General features: G+C 37.7%; 2 protein-coding genes across 4 annotated transcripts in view; one reads left to right on the top strand and one right to left on the bottom strand.

The window, feature by feature from the left end:
- LOC120542760 (uncharacterized protein C7orf50 homolog) overlaps window positions 1-17,567 on the top strand; it is a 278,068-nt gene that overhangs the window by 179,217 nt on the left and 81,284 nt on the right. The window lies entirely within an intron of this gene.
- Window positions 1-17,567, bottom strand: part of gpr146 (G protein-coupled receptor 146) — a 67,452-nt gene that overhangs the window by 11,641 nt on the left and 38,244 nt on the right. Inside the window, exon 1 of one of the 2 annotated variants that reach the window (XM_039775402.1) lies at window positions 4,137-4,340. The exons of the other annotated variant lie outside the window; for it this stretch is intronic. The gene's annotated coding sequence lies outside the window, so the exon portion shown is untranslated. Of the gene's footprint in view, window positions 1-4,136; window positions 4,341-17,567 lie in introns of those variants that run through there. 2 annotated transcript variants of the gene reach the window in all.

The following is a 17,567-nucleotide window of genomic DNA, read 5'->3' as shown; positions in this document are numbered from 1 at the left end:
ACTGTTACAGTGGACACCACAAAGCATAACAAATGGCATAGCAGTATCAAAAAACTAGATGAAATAACAAAAGAAAAAAGTGCACTTCTTGTCCTGCCGTTCATTCCGGGACTGACATGCTCTTTGCACAATTAGCATGGTGTGAACAGCCCTGTAGTTTCTACAAGTGGGGAATTTCTACTGAAGACAGTCGCTGCAGTAAATGTGGCACATCTGACAGCATGAATGATAGCATCTAGGAGTCACTGCAGCAAAGCACAGCCGGTTTTATGCTGGGCAGCATGTGTTTTACCACTAATTCCCCTAACCTGCATGTCTTTAGTGATGAATAAAGAAAACTCAAGGGAGAACATTTACAATGCTACATCAATGAGGCATCAGCAGCAACCACTACATCACCCTGCAGCTCATTTATACAGTGCCTCAACATAAATTAAATCTGGAGACAAAGGTACAATAATAGTATTCTACTTGGGCAAACTCCAAATGTAATACAGTAAATTATTAAAAAACAAACTTTTCTGTGCTTCCTGCTGGAAGTTAATAAAAAGAAATGCCAGTTTCATGTACTCATGTGACTCAAGCTTAGTTTTTTCAATTCTCTTTTGAAAATAAAAGTGGGTGACTACCTAGGGACAGTGGCTCACATGCAGTAATGCAGAAACAATATTATGTATTTGTAGCTTGTAGATTACTCTGGAAAGTCAGCTAAGTAAATAAACATGAAATGTAAATGTAGCACAACTGCACTGTTGTCTTATAATTCCTCTTGGATATGAAATGTAATCGTCCATCCCACCCAAGTGGCATTATTATAGAGATAAACATTTTAATATACTGTCTTTTGGTTTATATTGTGCTATTGTGTTTTTGAAGAAGCTGCAAGTGAGGACAGCAAGACACCTAAGACATAAATAAAGGTTTAAATGCAGAGTTGAATATTTTTGTCCACTAATGTCCTTAAAACACAGTGTTCAAAACATAGTCAGATAAGCAGTTTTGCCTTGTGCTAGATAGAGGCTTACATCAAGTAATTTTTCATTAGTCACTAAAACTTGGTATTTGGATTGTAATTATCTTGCCTTGTGACAGTAGAAAAAGAGCACATCTCTTTACTGTGACTCGTGGACTGAATTGTATTGGGGATTTCTGTCAGTGACATAAGGAGTCTTTAGCAATTAAAAAATGTCTAAAAATCTAATCAAATAATTGTAATCAAATATCAGTATATTTCCACAGAAATGTACAGTAACAGCTATGTATTTTAAACTAGAAACAGAGTTGTATCTTAGCAGAACATTTTTGTCTATTTAAGTGCTTACAGCTCCTGGTCAAACTTGAGAGAGAAATGGCTTTACAGAAAGAGTCATGTTGCCTGTTTGCTGACCTCCACTTCATCCCACACAGTTAATATAAAGAGTGAGCTGCAGTTACAAGCAGGTGTTTCTAATTTTCAGCAACTCTCCCTTGTGTTCCTCATGAAGCACACATGGTGAAAGCATACGCGTGTCTCTCCACAGTTCTGAAAACAGTGAAAAAACTATTATAAAAGTGAAAGAGACCCAATACATGAAAATTTCTCTGCAAATTGTTTGATAAAAATAAATTAAGTATATATTTATCTGAAATACACCCTATCTGTGAAATGGCAAGTTAATGTTTCTTTATCACTCACAGTAGTTATTTTTGCTTCAAAAATGGATTGTGCCAATGGGCAGTAAGGGCACTATATCTTTCATTTAACAAGATCCAGTCAAAATTCTATCCACATACTTCACCTATTAGACACCTAACCCTTATTTTTTCACCTTTGCCTTGTGAAATCTTACTTGTATTTACAGAAAAGGTTATATAACATGAATAGATTTATGAACTGTAAAACAACTTTTAATGTGAAAGTTAATGTAAAACAGCTCTTAATGTAGGACTTAATACACTTTGTTTTACTAAACAAATTTAAAAATCATCCACATACTGAATGTGGGCTGTAGTGCACATCAGACAATATCGTTTCCACTCGTCAAAATACTGCTTACATTTACATTTATTCACTGAACCCTTTTTCAAAGCAACTTACAAGTCACAGTGGAGCATTACAACAGCTCACATTGTGTGAGCCATGACAGTTTAAGCGATTTAATCACATTCACTGAGTCAGCAGTGGGGACAAAACTGCTAACTTTGTACTCTGTAGTCCAACACCTTGGCCACTAGGCCTTAGTACCAGCACTACCAGATGGGTTTAGAGATCAAACCCAGATTTTTTTTAGTTTCCAACCAGGAATGTTGTCACTGAGTCCGAGGTAGAGGTTTATTTACTTGATTGTGAGTGATCATTTTTCCTGAATATGTTGTCACAAGACATTAAATTTTAGTTCAGGTTATTCTCATATACAGTAGTGCACTTTCATTAACATGCCTTGAGCATACTGCACATCTACATACATTATAGTTCAAAACAACACTTGCATTCAACAAAACAATATGCAGTATGTATGTAGTAAATCACAATTTTATACATCTCACCTGGGCAAGACTATCTCAGTTGCTACCATCATGCAAGTGTTACCATTCACTCAGTAAGAATCACATGGCACATAAAAATGTGTTTTCTAGTGCAGTCATTCCAGTAAATTACATCTTCTGATCCATCTTTATTCCAATATCTCCAAACTTCTCCATTTAACCTAATTTAACTTTAAATTCTTATTTTACTAGGCACGAGCATAGTTCTGTATATTGCTGAATTGGTTTCCATGTTTGTTTTTGAGTACTTTATTATTTAGTGGTGTTGTGTATAATATGATTATGACACACACTGTATGTTGTTTTGTATGTGTTTTTACTATTGTCATAACTAATACCAAGACAACTTTATTAGCGAATACATTATGTTGCCTGGCAAAGTTTAATTCAATTACATTCAATATCTACAGGTGTAGATCCAGTTCATAATGCAAGTAAATATTAATAATTAAACTGAAAATTACTAATATGCTAAGCTAAAGCAAGCTAGCAGCAGTAAAGTGAAAACCAAAAATATCTTAACACTGACACGTAAAAGAGTATGCAGTCTCAACCATTGTAAAAATACTGCATCTCCACTTTCTGCAACTCATTCTATAATGAGATGCTATTTGATTTTGTTTTTGAAAATTAGTACTCGGAAGGAATCTGCTTATTCACTCTGTATTAGACAGTTCTCACGACATTTAACTGCAAAAGCATCTGCAAACTTCTCAATAGAAAACGTTACTCAAATACCGTAAGCAAATTAAAGCACTTTTTGATAGACAGTGTACTCTTGTCACAGGAGGAGACAGGCTCCAGTGGCAGTTGTGTAACTCTCAAGTTGTGAGTTAATCCGCACGCGTCTGTGGGTTGCATTTTAGTTTATATCATTTAGATGAGTGATATTAGAGTGCAACTTTAAAGTATATTTACCTTTATCAGCGAGGCTGGACCGTTTTATGCTTTTTTGTCAACTGTTTTCTTGGGCTAGTTGCGCTGTGTACTAGATGATTAACTGTACCTCCTGCCTAATACAAATTGATGCCAGTTACCGTCCAAAGTCAACAGACCACCGTCCCAGTTGTGTCGTAGTTTAAGCTCCCTTCCAAGGCCTGTTTTACAGAAGCATCTATTAAGTAAATCTCCCCCTAGGTTTGACTTTTCAGTGCGTCTTTGGGGGATGTCACTTTGAAGATCTTAAATTGTACCCCCGTTATCTGAATCTCCCCCGTGGCAATTTCATGTATCTCGCGAGTTCGTCCCATTTTGCCAAGTTTCAAAGGTCTGAAGCCACAACCTAGCAACAGGCGATCTTGTATGTACGCTTAACTTTAGCCTGTCCAGTTTTGAAGTGAGATTTATTGCCCGAAATAGTGTGTACAAGCTGTTTGAAATCGGATAGTGAACTCCGGTTGCGAGATTCTATTTGCTGTAAAGCACTTTAAAAAATAGAAGCATATACCCGCTGCTTTAAAAATCAAAGCTTCTCCGCTGCTGCAGTCGGTGCGAGTGTGGTGTACATACGCGTGTGACTCGGGGGCGCCGCAGGGGACATGCTGCACGGCAGAGGAGAAAAACAAGTTTGTTTACCTGCTGAACTGAGAAACGAAGAGTAAGCCACTCACCTGAAGTCCGAATCTGTTCGAACTAAGGAGGCATTGGATGGCAAGTTAATTCCTGCGGCATTGCTTTTTTTGTAGAGCTCTCCTTAAAGGGTTAAATACGGCTCCCAGTAGTCCGGAGACGCGATAGAAAGCTGGCGGATCCCGTACTCTAAGTAACTCTTTTACGAATGAAAGCTGGAACTACCAGCCTCTCCGCCCTCGCCCTCCCAGAATACTAGGGCGCGCCTCCTTTCGCTCCTCTGAGCACGCTATGTGTATACACGTGATACGATTCGCACCGCCCCTTGTGTTTGGCGGCCGATCTGTTAGTTCTGTACGACTTTGATTGGGCAGAAGGGAGAGGCGGAGCATAGCGTAGACTAGCTGGCTTGGCCAAGGGACAGTGGGACACAAAAGTGTCGGGAAAGCGCGATGTTGGGAGGACTTTACGTAGATTTTGTATATAACAAGTGATTCACATTTTTACGGTAATTTCTAGCTCCTATTTCAATCTTACCTCGTAAAAGATTACAAAACACAGGGAACAGTCATGTTTGTTTGATTCAGAATGTCACTCTATATCCCTGGGGAACAGCTACCGCAGAGAAACTTTGAACTGAGTTAAAGTCGACCCCATCCCTCAATCCCCATATCCACATTATGGACTTCGTATTACTGGGTCCATCTAGAAGGGGCGAGTCATATAATTTCAAAGGGCGACTGAGCTAAGAACAACCTTCTTGATTTTACTTACCTTGTCGTTCCTAGGCCACCTGTGGGGCGTGACTACAAGCATTATTATTGAAAAAGTGATGTGCTTAACCCCGACTACAAAGTAAATCGTGGAACAGAAGAGGCATCAGTTTAGAATCTAAGCTGGAAGGTATACGGGGTCAGAGCCTCTGCTTCTTGGTTCCTGTGAGACCTGGGCAGTCTACCAACGTCATACAAAGAAACGAAATAATTTTCACATAACCTTCCTTAGAATATTCTTTGGTATCAAATGGCAACACAGAAGTTCTCACACACTCAAGTCTGCCCAGCATTTACACCATCCTGATGCAGTTCCAACTCTGATTGGCCAGCCATGTAATTCACATGCCAGGCCATCACCTCAATAAAAGAGTCTTTAATGGAGAATTACAAAAAGGCATGCGTTCTCGTGGTGGTCAGACAAAACAGTATAAGGACTGTTTGAAAATCACGCTGAAGGCCTAAAACTTCAGCCACTGTAATTAAGAGCATGCAGCTATGAAGAGGGCAAAATGGCATTCAGCCATCTATATGGGCACAGAGCGCTGTGGCAAAGATACGCAGAAAGACCAAAAAAACCTCAGGCAGTGCACTCCCAGAGGTTGACACTATTCAGTGTCCACACTGTGCAAGAACCTTCCATGCATAGATTAGACTGATGAGCCATCTACAAGACAGAGAGAAACTTAACCCCCTTTATCCTGACTCTTTAAACAACTCATTTAAGTCAGTTGGTTAATTACATTTATATAGCGCTGTTCTAGCTACTCAAACAGCTTACACAGACAGTGGTGAGCCATTTCAATCACTATCAATGTGCAGCACCCTCCTGGATGATGTGATGGTATCCATTTTTTTGTTCCAGTACGATCCCCACACATTAGCTACTAGGTGGTGAAGTAGGGAGAGAGAGAGAGAGTTAGCCAAATAAAGATGTGGGAAGACTAGAGGGCCAGAATTGACAAGTCTGTGATGAGCATTTTAGCCACGAGATTGGAGTAGACCCCACTGTTTTTCTAAACATGCCCAGGGATCTGTTATGACTACAGAGAGTCAAAACTTCAGCTTTTTGCCTCATTCGAAGTATGGCACCAATTTTTTTACAGCAGTGTCCATATCACTTTACTGTATTGGCCAGTACTTGGATGGGAGACCACCAAGAAAAGCTTGGGTTGCTGTTTGTAGAGGTGTTAGTGAGGCCAGCAGGGAGCACTTATCCTGAGAAGCATTTCTGCAGAATGGGTACATTGTGGTAAATGATTCATTTTTGCCTCCTTTTTCTACAATGGTGGTGTTTGTAAATGGAATAAAACCAACAGTGTATTTTTCAATTGTCTATCTGTTAGATACTCCCACTGACTCAGAGAAGGCCACTTTAGCATCACCAACTGAAATGGACAGAATCAGGGCATTTGGCACATGTGATTTTTTTTTATTAAAGATACAGGAGAAAGTAGGGTGAAATGACACCTTTTATTGGCTAACTAAATAGATTACAAATGCAAGCTTTTGAGGCAGCTAAGGCCCCTTCATCAGGCAAGGTGTAAAGAGTAGCAGAAAGTTGACCAGAGCCAATCAAGACAGCATAATGATAATGACTTAGCCGCATAGCATGTCTGGTCTAACCTAATGAATTCTTAATGTGTCTGTAAATATGGCCTGTATTGAAATGACACTCCATTAAGGGTTTGTTTTATGCCTTACACCAAAACCTCACAGGAATCCCTGCAGCCCCTTCAGTGATGAATGGGACAAAGCAATTTTAAAAATGACAGAAAGTGGAATAATTTTTTTTTTTATCGTTTAGTGTTTAGTAATGGTATTTCAATTCTTTGATATAACCACCCGTACACACAAAAGGACAATCAGTATGTTTTTTGTTTCATTTACCAGACACGTATTGGGTAGCAAGGTTGCAAGATGCCAAGAGTTTTGCCTCCTCAAAACACCAACTTCAATTTCTGACTGGGTTATATTCTGCTTGGAATTTTTCCCATGTTCACATGGGCTTCCAAAGTCCAAAGACCTGCTGTCAGGTTGACTGCCAACTCTGAATATTCCTGATTATGAGTGAATGTGGGAATGAGTGTGGGAAAACACAGAATAATCACCACATGATTTGTTAATGCTTATTACATGGCACTTTTTTGATTGGATCCTGCTCTTTGCAACGTCTCATTCACTGAGTGGTCACCCTTCACAGAAGAAAAACATATTCCAAAATAGCAGATATGGAAGACTTGCTTTCCAGGGTACTTGTTGTGTTGCTTACCTGCATACTTCTAAATTCCGTTTTTTACAGTTTGAATGATGTATACAATGCAAAAAAGAAAAATAATTAACTGATTGCTACTGTTTTGCAGTAAATCCTGTGGCCAACAGCGTTACCATTCCTTCAGCCCTCAAGGATTACCAATTTTATAAAGGTCTATGCTGTGCGCATGCCTGGTATAAGTGAATTTCTACATTATATGTGTTTTCGTCATTTTAGTGTGGATGGAGTTACTTTGGTAAACAATGTAAAAATGCTAGTGCGGACATATCGTTTTCGTTTAAAAATGCCATTTTTAACTTAAAATGTAATAGTGTGACTGTAGTCCAATATGTGTTTGTTTGATCTATTTATTTATTTAGAGCGGTTTTGGTTTTGTATTTGCTATAAGGCCAAGGTGAACTTTTCCTTTTACAATTATCAGCTTTTATTCAGACACATAAGCAGAGGTGCAGTTCTTTTCAGATGGCACAAGCGATTTGTGTTACCTGGTAAAATCCACGCCACTTAAGTCTGCTTGCTTGATTGTGTATTGCAGCAGTGAAACAGGAAGTCTGTGTTTTCCCCAGTAATGTCTTTCCTCCTTATGGTCTTATGAGAATTCAAGAAATCAACATCAGGAAGCATTTCTGCTTTGGCAAATATTCAAGATTTGTCTCCAGTGGATATGCGAAGAGCAAAAACAATGCTGAAAAATTTTATTAAAAATACATTTGAGCTTGCTGGGATTGCACTGAGCATTGCTACTGCTCCTCTCAGTCAGACCACCCATACTTCTTTATTATTTTTTAGAGTATATAAAAGTTAATTACTAATACAAATGTGTTATTTATGTATTATTATGTTGTGTTAGTTTATTATTTTGCTTTTGTTCTAAAAATAGCTGAATTGGCAAGGCATGCACAGGATGTGCTCACACGTAACTCACAAGTCTTAAAGTAGACTTCTCAAAGGGATGAGAAAAAAATGAAATTAAATAATGTCTATTTAAAAGAGTGATGAGATGTTAAGGTTTATGTCTCCAAGCTATGTGTCCCTATGTAAAGAAGTAGAAAGCAATGACAGACTGTTTTATACATGAGGCTCAGAGACAAGACAAGGCAAGTCATCTTTTATGATGTATAGTCATCCAGATGTGTGAGCTTTGCTGCCAAGACCCCATGTCTGAGTGAGTGCAAAGAGCCTTGTTTGTCATCAGACTTTCTCTAGTTAGGCTGGAGTACAGAGCTGAGCATTACATCACCGTTTGCAACACAATAGAAATTTCTTGTTTATTGACAATAAACCTTTTTTGTAGATGATTTCCTAGTGTCTCCAGCAGACCCCCCATGACCCTATAGTTAGGATATAGCGGGTTGGATAATGGATGGATGGATTTCCTAGTGTTTTCAAATGTATCTCTAAATTACTAGTGAGGATTGGAAGTTTTCCCACTGTTAAATTGAAAAACAATTCCATTTTTAAATGTCCATAAAGTTAATTTAGAACAGTGGTAATCTAATTTAAGGTCGCACAGTGCTATAACCTGTTCAATGAAGTAGGTACCAGTTTGTAGAAAACACTCATAACTCCACCAGTTTATAGTCACCCATCAACTACAAGCCTCAGAGAAATCCCTCTTGGATAAATTAAGTGTGCAAATGCCTGAGGAAGAGAAACTTTGAAAGTATATTGTAGCGTTTACAAAGGTGTTACTGCTTCTGTTTATTTCTGGGATCTACTCATCACCCTTAATTTCAGGTCTTCAAAATTTGTGGAGGAAACTGTGCGCTATGGGCAACCATGCCCTTTGTTTTGTTCACACTTATAGAATAATTTTCCATGATGTGTTTGTGCCTTGGCATCATTGGCTGTTTAAACAAAATCCATGTTTTTGATAATTCTCAATGATTAATATTTACCCAGTGCTCTCAGTATTTTATTAAGAGTGTAACTGCTTTGCTATGGTTATATGTTTTAATTATTTTCATTCAGTCTCTTTTGTTTTTAATTTTTTGAAGTGTGCAGAGATGACTATGTTGTTTGGTATGCTGTTCAAATTGAATAAGTCTTAGTGCTACCACAAGGAGGCCAAGGTTCAAGTCCTGTTTGCTCTTTGTGTGTAGTTTGCATGTTCTCCCAGTGTCTGTGTGGATTTCCTATGGGTATTCTGATTTCCTGCCAGAGTCAAAAGAAATTTGGATTTGGTGGATCAGTGATGATATATTGGCTACTGGTGTGTATCTCTGTGTGTGCATTCTGTGATGGGCTAGCGCCCTGGCATGTTCCTATCTTTGCCCAATGTTTGCTGGGATAGGCTGTAGCTTCCTCGTGACTCTGCTTGAGCTAAGTGGGCTTAGAAGATGAAAGATTGGATTCTAATATGACATCCTTGTCATAATGGTCTGTTTAAATTTATATTTATATTAATTTTTTTTTTTTTAATAAATTTTAATGCGTTACAAGAACTAACTGAACTTTTAGGGCAAGCTTATTCTACTGCTAGCCTCTGAACTAATACATCTTGGGGGGGGAAACAGGTTGGCATGGTGCCCTTACATTTGACACCCACACACTTTCATTATCATCAGAGTTTCAATGGCTATTCTCTTCTGTTGTGTTCCTCCCCATATTTTCTACTTCAGCCGCCTCCTCTACATCGACAAGTCTGTTGAGCCTCCGGGTGTCCTCCTACCGCAAGGAAAGAAGCATGCTGTATATTAAGGGGTTGTAGTGGGCTTCTTAAATCCAGTGAGTGGCTCTACACAAGTCACACTAAAGTCTGATTATTGTACTTTTAAGTCGTAGAAAAGACAAATGTATTTTGTCAAAAACACTACTAATTGGAATTCTAGTGGAAAAATATAACTAATGCAAAGGGAACAATATACAGTATACAAGTGAGTTTTAGTTTGTTCTTTATGCTGGTATACTATGATTTGTAAGGCTTAATTGTTGGGCTGTTTATTAGGTTAAAGGCCTATTTTAAAACAGTGTGTGTGAGCATTAGCTGAACTGTGATTTTTTTTATTGTATTAGTTTTGCACTCATCATTTCTTTTTAGTATAAACATTTGATAACAGCAATGCAAGCTTGATTTAAATTTCAGTTTGCTCCACTTGCAGGGAAGCCTGAGAGTCTAACTAGTCTGTCAATGTAGCCCTGTATCTCACTATGCAGTAGCTTTTAAATTTGCTTCTGTAGCATAGTACACATCTCCTATTTTCTCTCAGAGTTTAATACGTTATTAAAGTGGTGACAAAGTAAAATTGTGTCTGTGTAACATCAGAGTGAATTTGCAACCATGGCGTCAGAATGAATTTGCAACTATGGCATTTATTCTGCTGAATTCCATTAATTTTTCAGAACTATTCCTTTGAATCAGGTCATGTGATATACAGTTTTTTTTTCTCTTTTTTCATTTCATGTGGACTATATGAGTGGCCATTTCTGGAAATGGATATGCTGTATGTATTATTCTGTTTTATTTAGGCATGTATGCCTATATTGAAATAAGCTGGTTTGGAAAAGTAAGTAAATGAAAAATGGCTCAGATCTTGGAATAGGGATAAAGGACAAAGGTTTTGTTGCCCTGTATTTCCTTTACCTTTCTATATTGGTCACTTTTGAAACAACAAGCACAGGAAAAGCAGATAAACTATGGGCTTTATATGGAGGTAAAGGATAGGAAGAAGAAAGACTAAAAATACCAAGCAGTAGGAAAGAAGTCCAAAAAGTAACCATAGCAGCCTATGAGTGTGTTGTTTTAGGGCTGTAAGTTTCAAAAATAAAGAGGCTGAGAGAGAATTGTAAGCACTAGCATAAAAATATGTCAGACTTATTGGAAACTTCAGGCATAAGCACTTATTGGCAGTGCACCCGGCCGTCATATTTCACTACAGCAATGTGGTGTATAATATTATGGAATGGCTTAAAATGGGGAATGTAGCCATTTGGCTTCGGTGACTTGAACTGCAGCTTTAATTGAAGTAAAGGAGCGCAGGCCCCCAGAGGTTTATTTTCGGAACAGTTGTTAAACGTGATTGTCTCTTGGATGATATTTCAACCAAAGTTGGTGAATCTCTAAGTTATTATTTAATAAACTTGTTATCTATTTCTAAGCATCTAAATGTTGTACGGCTATGTACTTAACAGTTGTTTTATTTTATTATGAAATCTGCATAAGCACTCTGGGGCCAGTACTTTTGAAGAATAACCTTAATTGAACAGAGTAACAGAAACTAGGGCAATTTTAAGCAGTTATGGGTTAATATACACTGTTATTACTCTATTAGTTTTACTTATTTTGTACCAGGTAGAACCACCTTTGACTACAGAAAATCCTAGATTCTTACAGATTTGAATTTAACAAGGTTTCTGGAAGTATTGGCCGCACAATTGGCCTATTCTTACCAGCCTTTATTGTTGACACAAGGCAGAGTCAATCTATGAATTCATGCTGTTTATAGCAAACATTGACCTTAAGATCAGCATGTTGCAGTAGAAATAAAGATTTGTCAGAGCAGACACTTTTCAATATTCTTAGGTGACCATATGCCCACTTTAGCTTCATCTTCCTATCCTGAGCAGATAGAAGAAGAAAATGGTGTGATCTGCTGCTGTAGACCATCATTGTCAAGGTCCAACTTGTTATGCATTTAGAGATGCTTTTTAACATTAAACTGTTCTAAAGAAATATAACTGGAGTATTTGTGGCCACCCATTACGCTATATTAAACGGTTATGGCCACTGTCATCTGATCTCTCTCATTAGCAGCTCATTTTCACCAAGAGAACTGCCCATCACTGGATGTTTTTTGTCAAAATCTCTGTAAACTCTAGAGATATTAGGGTATTAAAATCTCCCATTAGGACAGTTGTTTCCTGAGGTACTGGAACCACCATGTCTAGCACCATTACCACCCCATAGTCAAATTGGTCTAGATAATGTGTCATGCCCATTAATATGAGTGGTTGTACAAGTAAGCTTCTTGACCGTGTGTGTACGCCATCTGTATTAAGTTGCAACCACATCTTTGGCTGTTTGAAGGGAGAAGTTGTTTGAGTTATAGAAAATATAGACCAAATAAAGTGGGCACTGAATAAATGGATATACCTTATTCAGAAATGACAGACAAGATTGAAAAACTCTGTGAATATGTGCCAAGGTTAAGTCACTGATTGCATGTCACAGAGACCCCATGGCTAGTAAATAATACCAAAGAAGTGAGTTTAGGTGTGGGTACAATAGTAATGATTTTAATTACCCCAAAATAAACCAGAGAAATGTAAGAAGCATTGGAGCTCAGAAACAATATTTGTAGATGTGATGAATGATTGTTTTTAACTTGGTATATCAAAGACGCCACAAATATGGAGCCTGTCTTGACATGACATTAATAAACAGGACAGAATAATAGGCTTAATAAATCAGTTTGAGTCATTTATTATAATAATTGACTTCATTCTTTTGGCAATGTGAATTAGCAGGAAAAAATATGCATTATAAATGTAGGCATTTTATCTAGAAGATAGAACAGCCCTTGGCAGCAGCCCTGTGATCATGTTCTAGATGCAAGGGCAGCTGAGAAGTAAACAGAAGAAATAAATCTTTAAAATATGCAATAAATAAGTATTGATGGATTGTGAATGAATATGGTGATAAAGGGGAAAAGAATTTAAAGATGTATATTTTGTAACTTCATTTGATTATTTCAATCTAACACTTCCATAAGCAGGAAAAAGCTTCCCTGTACTGAAAAATGGTCCATCACAGAAAACACTCTTCAACAGACTTAATTTAGTGTTGCTACTCAGCCAAATATCTAAAGCCCAAGTCCAAGGAAATCTTTGGAGAAACAGGAATACCATACAAGTTACGCACAGAAGGCACTACAGTCTGGACATAAAGAGGTTTAGTTGTTCTGAGTCCAAAAATACTTTCCTGCTCTGTCTCTTAAATTAACCCTAAAAGGTACTTGAAGTATTTTAGTAGCAAGAGAACAGTCAAGTGAAATGGTCGATGTATTAATTGATGCAAGAATAACTGGACATTAAACAGTCCTGCATAACACTTGATACTAACACTGAAATGTAGTAAGATAGTTTAATTCTTTTAGTTGAATTTTCATATTAATTGACAGTTTAGTTATATACAGTATATAGCCAAAAGCTTGTTAGACATCCCATTCCAAAACCATGGGGATTAATATGAGCCCCTCTAAGTTTCTACCTATAATATCCTCCACTCTTCTGGGAAGGCTTACCTCAAGATTGTGTCTTTGGGAATGTGTGCCTATTCAACTAAAGGAAAATTTGTGAGGTCAGGTGCTGATGTTGGACAAGAAGAACTGGCTCACACATTTCAAAAGTGTTAGGTAGGTCTGGGGTCAGGGCTCTGTGCAGGCCGCTCAAGTTCCTCCATATCTTTATGTACCTTGGATTGTGTACAGGGGCACATTTACTGCTGAATCAGAAAAATACCTTCCCCAAACTGTTACAACAATCTTGGAAACACAAAAGTGTCTAAAATATCTTTTTTATGCTGTTGCTTTAACAGTGCCATTCATTGAAACCAAGGGGCCTCGCCCAAACCCTGCTATTATCCCTCCTTCACCATACTTTACAGTATAGACTATGCAGTCCAGAATGTAGTGTTTCTCCTGGCATCCATCAAACTGCCAGATAGTGAAGTATGATTCATCACGCCAAAGAACACTTCACTACTCCAGAGTCCAATGGCAGTGTGCTTTACGCCACTCCAGCCAATGCTTGGCTTTGCGCATAGTGATCTTTGGCTTTCATACAGCTTCTCAGCCTTGCAAACCAATTTTAAGAAGCTCCTGACGTACAGTTCTTGCTCTGATGTTGCTTCCAGAAGCAGTTTGTAACTCTGTTATGAGTGATGCAGCAAATGATAGGTTATTTTTACACAATATGCTGTTCAGCACCAGGCAGTTCATTTCTATGGGTTTGCATGGTCTACCACTTACTGGCTCATCTGTTGCTGCTCCTAGACGCTTACACTTCACATTAATAGCACTTACAATTGACTGGGCCAGATCTCGCAGAGAAGAAATATCACTGACTTGTGGCAATGTTTCCACCCTGTGACAGTGCTATGTTTAAAGTCACTGAGCTCTTCAATATAACACATTCTGCTGCCAATGTTTGTTAATAGAAATTGATATTATTAAGCATCATAAGATCTGCATAGGAGAGCCATGATATTTAGAAGACACAAGTATTCCCTTCAAGTCAAATGACAAGACCTCAGTCTCCATGGAAGAAACACTGTCACCAAAGAGCAGCTCTAGCATTCTTTTAAGCAATGTTTGATTTGATTTCCTTGTTTTTCAGGTGTTCCTGGTGCTAAAAAGTTGTTTCAGGACAATCACTCATATTCAACCAATCAGGAATAAACCTTAATCCTTTGACAACATAAAGCATGAACTGTTTGCAAAAAGGCTTATTTGATGTACTTTAATAAAGGTTTCAAAAATCTGCTTACCTTGGAATTTTAAATGATGACAGGTTTGCTTTCCAAGTGATAAGAGTTTTACACACATTTTTGTCATGAATGAAGGAATTGCTTTTATTTATTCTTTCTTCAAACATGCTATTTTGCATACCTTTCCATGCAGTCCCTGCTTTATTATGTCAGAGGCTAATGTTAAATCTGATTGGTTAAAGATAAATGATTGTCATGAAATTACATCTTTGATGTAGCTCCAGCAACAATAGAAACCTAACAAAATCTGATTTCTTCAAACAACACTCCGTACTGTAGTCTGTGTTATAGATTGTCCAAGAAGAACTTGGTTAGGCCACTTTGGAGGAGGTCAATCGAATCTGAAATGTTACGAAAGACTGTGGAGCCCCGGAAGTTTATTCTGTCCCAGTTGGTTAACCATGTAATATCTATTGCATGTGTTTCTTTTGTTAGTATTCATTCATAATCATCATGCTGTTTGGTATTTCAAAGTAAAGCTCAGTTGTTAGCTAATCCTCCATAAAAATGAACTGAACTGAATTGGAAATAACAAATAATCAAAATTATATTTTTGCTGTTTTTAGGATCAAAGAATTCTTCAGTATTCCACTGGCTGAAAAGAGTATTCAGGTCATACTAAACAAACCAAAGGTTATATTACACATATTAAAGAAATAAAATAACAGGGAAATAAGTTAGTTATTGCTAGCTCATAATCTTTTCTGCAGATTACTACAAACTGTGGAAATTTGTATTCAGCCAAGATTAACCAACATCAATAAAATTAAACTGTACTGACTGTGGAAATTACAATCCAATTAGTACAAGTAGTTAAAAAGTACACCATGGTTGTATAATGAATTTCATTGCCGATTCATTGTACTTCTACCCTAGTTCAGGTCTTGGCTAAGTAACCTTCTGTTTAACGTTTAGATGTCCCTATCAGGAGCTCAAGACTTCTCTGGTGTTTCAGAGACGAGATGTTAGGTATTTGCCAACAATAAATTGGCTTAGTGTGCAAAAATACCACACGACAAACTGGCAGCCCATCCAAGGTCACTTTCTTTATTGTCAGGACAAGCTTAGGTTCTGTGTGAATTTATTGTGGAGAACAACATTTTCAGAAAAAAGCCAAGCTGAAATCCAGTAGCCTGTAAGCTGGTCTGTAGGAATTGTGATAAAGACAACCTAGATAACAGAAAGCACGGAGGACATAAACTCCGACTAGCTTAAATTCTGTGTCTGTGATAATTGTTTCTCTTTGTAATAGAGTGACATGAAATGAAACTCTCTTCTCCTCCTTTCTTTCCATTTAATTAATTTTTTGCTTTGGTGCCACAGCTTATTTGAGCATCACAGTGAAACAGTCACATGCTGTGATTTTTTAATTATTTATCATCAACAGCAGTGACTAGGCTTGATTAAAGCAACGTGACACCATTGGCATTTTTGTTCTTGTCTTTGAGGGACGCTGCAGTAGATTTTGTAAAGATGTGCTGGTGCCGATCAAGCTGTGAACATATGAGACATCTAGGAAAAATACAGGAAAGACTGTCTGCTTTCCCACGGTAGGAAGACATGGGGTAGTTCTTCAGGCTTATTATTTTGTAAACAGGAAATTCTCTGAAGTATAACTGTTTCATTTTCATATACTTTGCCTTTTTGTCATTTCTTTGTTCCTACCTTGTGACCAATGGTTCTAGAATAGGCACCAGGTCCACGTGTCACTGAACTGTGTAAGTGAGTTAGAAAAGAGATGGATAGAATTCCTTAAATGTTGTGTATCCTGGCAGTGAAATCTTCACGGACTATCCTTTGTAAAATGAAAATCTTATCACATAGGGTAACAGATGCTCCCAATTTTGTAGCAAGGTAATTTTGCCACTGGGCTGTCTAATTTGCTAACTGTATATTAACATCGTTTCCGGTTACACAGTCAACTACGACAGACTAACTGTCTGCTTAAATGACATACATGCATGGATTACTGTGAACTTCCTTCAGCTCAATACAAGCAAAGCACTTTTGTAAAGACCTCCATTTCAGCTAAAAAGTTTCTCTCTGAATCCTGCCTGCTGCAATGCCCAACTTCACCTTCTGTTGCCAGTCTTGGAGTTATTGTTAACAATCTCTTGACCTTTGAAAACCATGTCTTTATGATTATTGAGAGTTCTTACTACCACTTATCACTGTCAGTACCAGATCCTTCCCATGCTCTCCTGGTGCAAAAACAATCTGTGATGCCTTCATGACCTCTTGTATGGATTATTGGAATTTGCACTCCTGCTCAAGCCATCAGCCACCTACAACAACTTCAAAATGTTGCTGCAAGAATTCTGACATTGACCCAAACACAAGAAGCATGTCTCTACTCAACTGAATTAACTATTTTGGCTGCCAGTACGTTGTCAATGAATGTTCAAATCTCAGCTTCTGATTTACAAAATTGTTAATTTCACACCCTAGGTTATCTCTTATCGTTCCTTATGTCTTACCAGCCTGCCAGACAACAGAAATCATCTTGTTCTTGCCTTCTCAGAATTCTTCATTTGGTGCTCATTCAGGTTTGTGGCGCCAACATTCATGAACATTTTACCTGGAGTCTGTTCATGAAGCTCCATTGGTGAACTTTTTCAATTCTTTCTTCTTTTTAATCCATTTTTGCAACAGCTGTAAATATTATCTTCTTTTTCTTTTCATCTGTTTTTCTGTTCAGACCTACCTTACTTATGTATACTTTTGCATTTAATTGTAAAATGTAAGTGAAGGCAGCTGGATATACTTGTAATTTTTTAAAAACATCCATGTTTCCACGTTTAAGCACCTTGTGATGTTGTGTTATATGTATATGACCGTTATAATAAGAAGGACATGCCCTTGAGCAGAATAAAGTGTGCTGAGTCTAAAGTATAAATATGTGATTTGTTTAAAAAAAAAATAAATACAAGGAAAAGAA

This window comes from Polypterus senegalus, chromosome 13, assembly GCF_016835505.1.
Source record: "Polypterus senegalus isolate Bchr_013 chromosome 13, ASM1683550v1, whole genome shotgun sequence".
NCBI lineage: Eukaryota > Metazoa > Chordata > Cladistia > Polypteriformes > Polypteridae > Polypterus > Polypterus senegalus.
The sequence above is the reverse complement of the archived record's forward strand: the minus strand, read 5'-3'. Positions and strand labels throughout refer to the sequence as shown.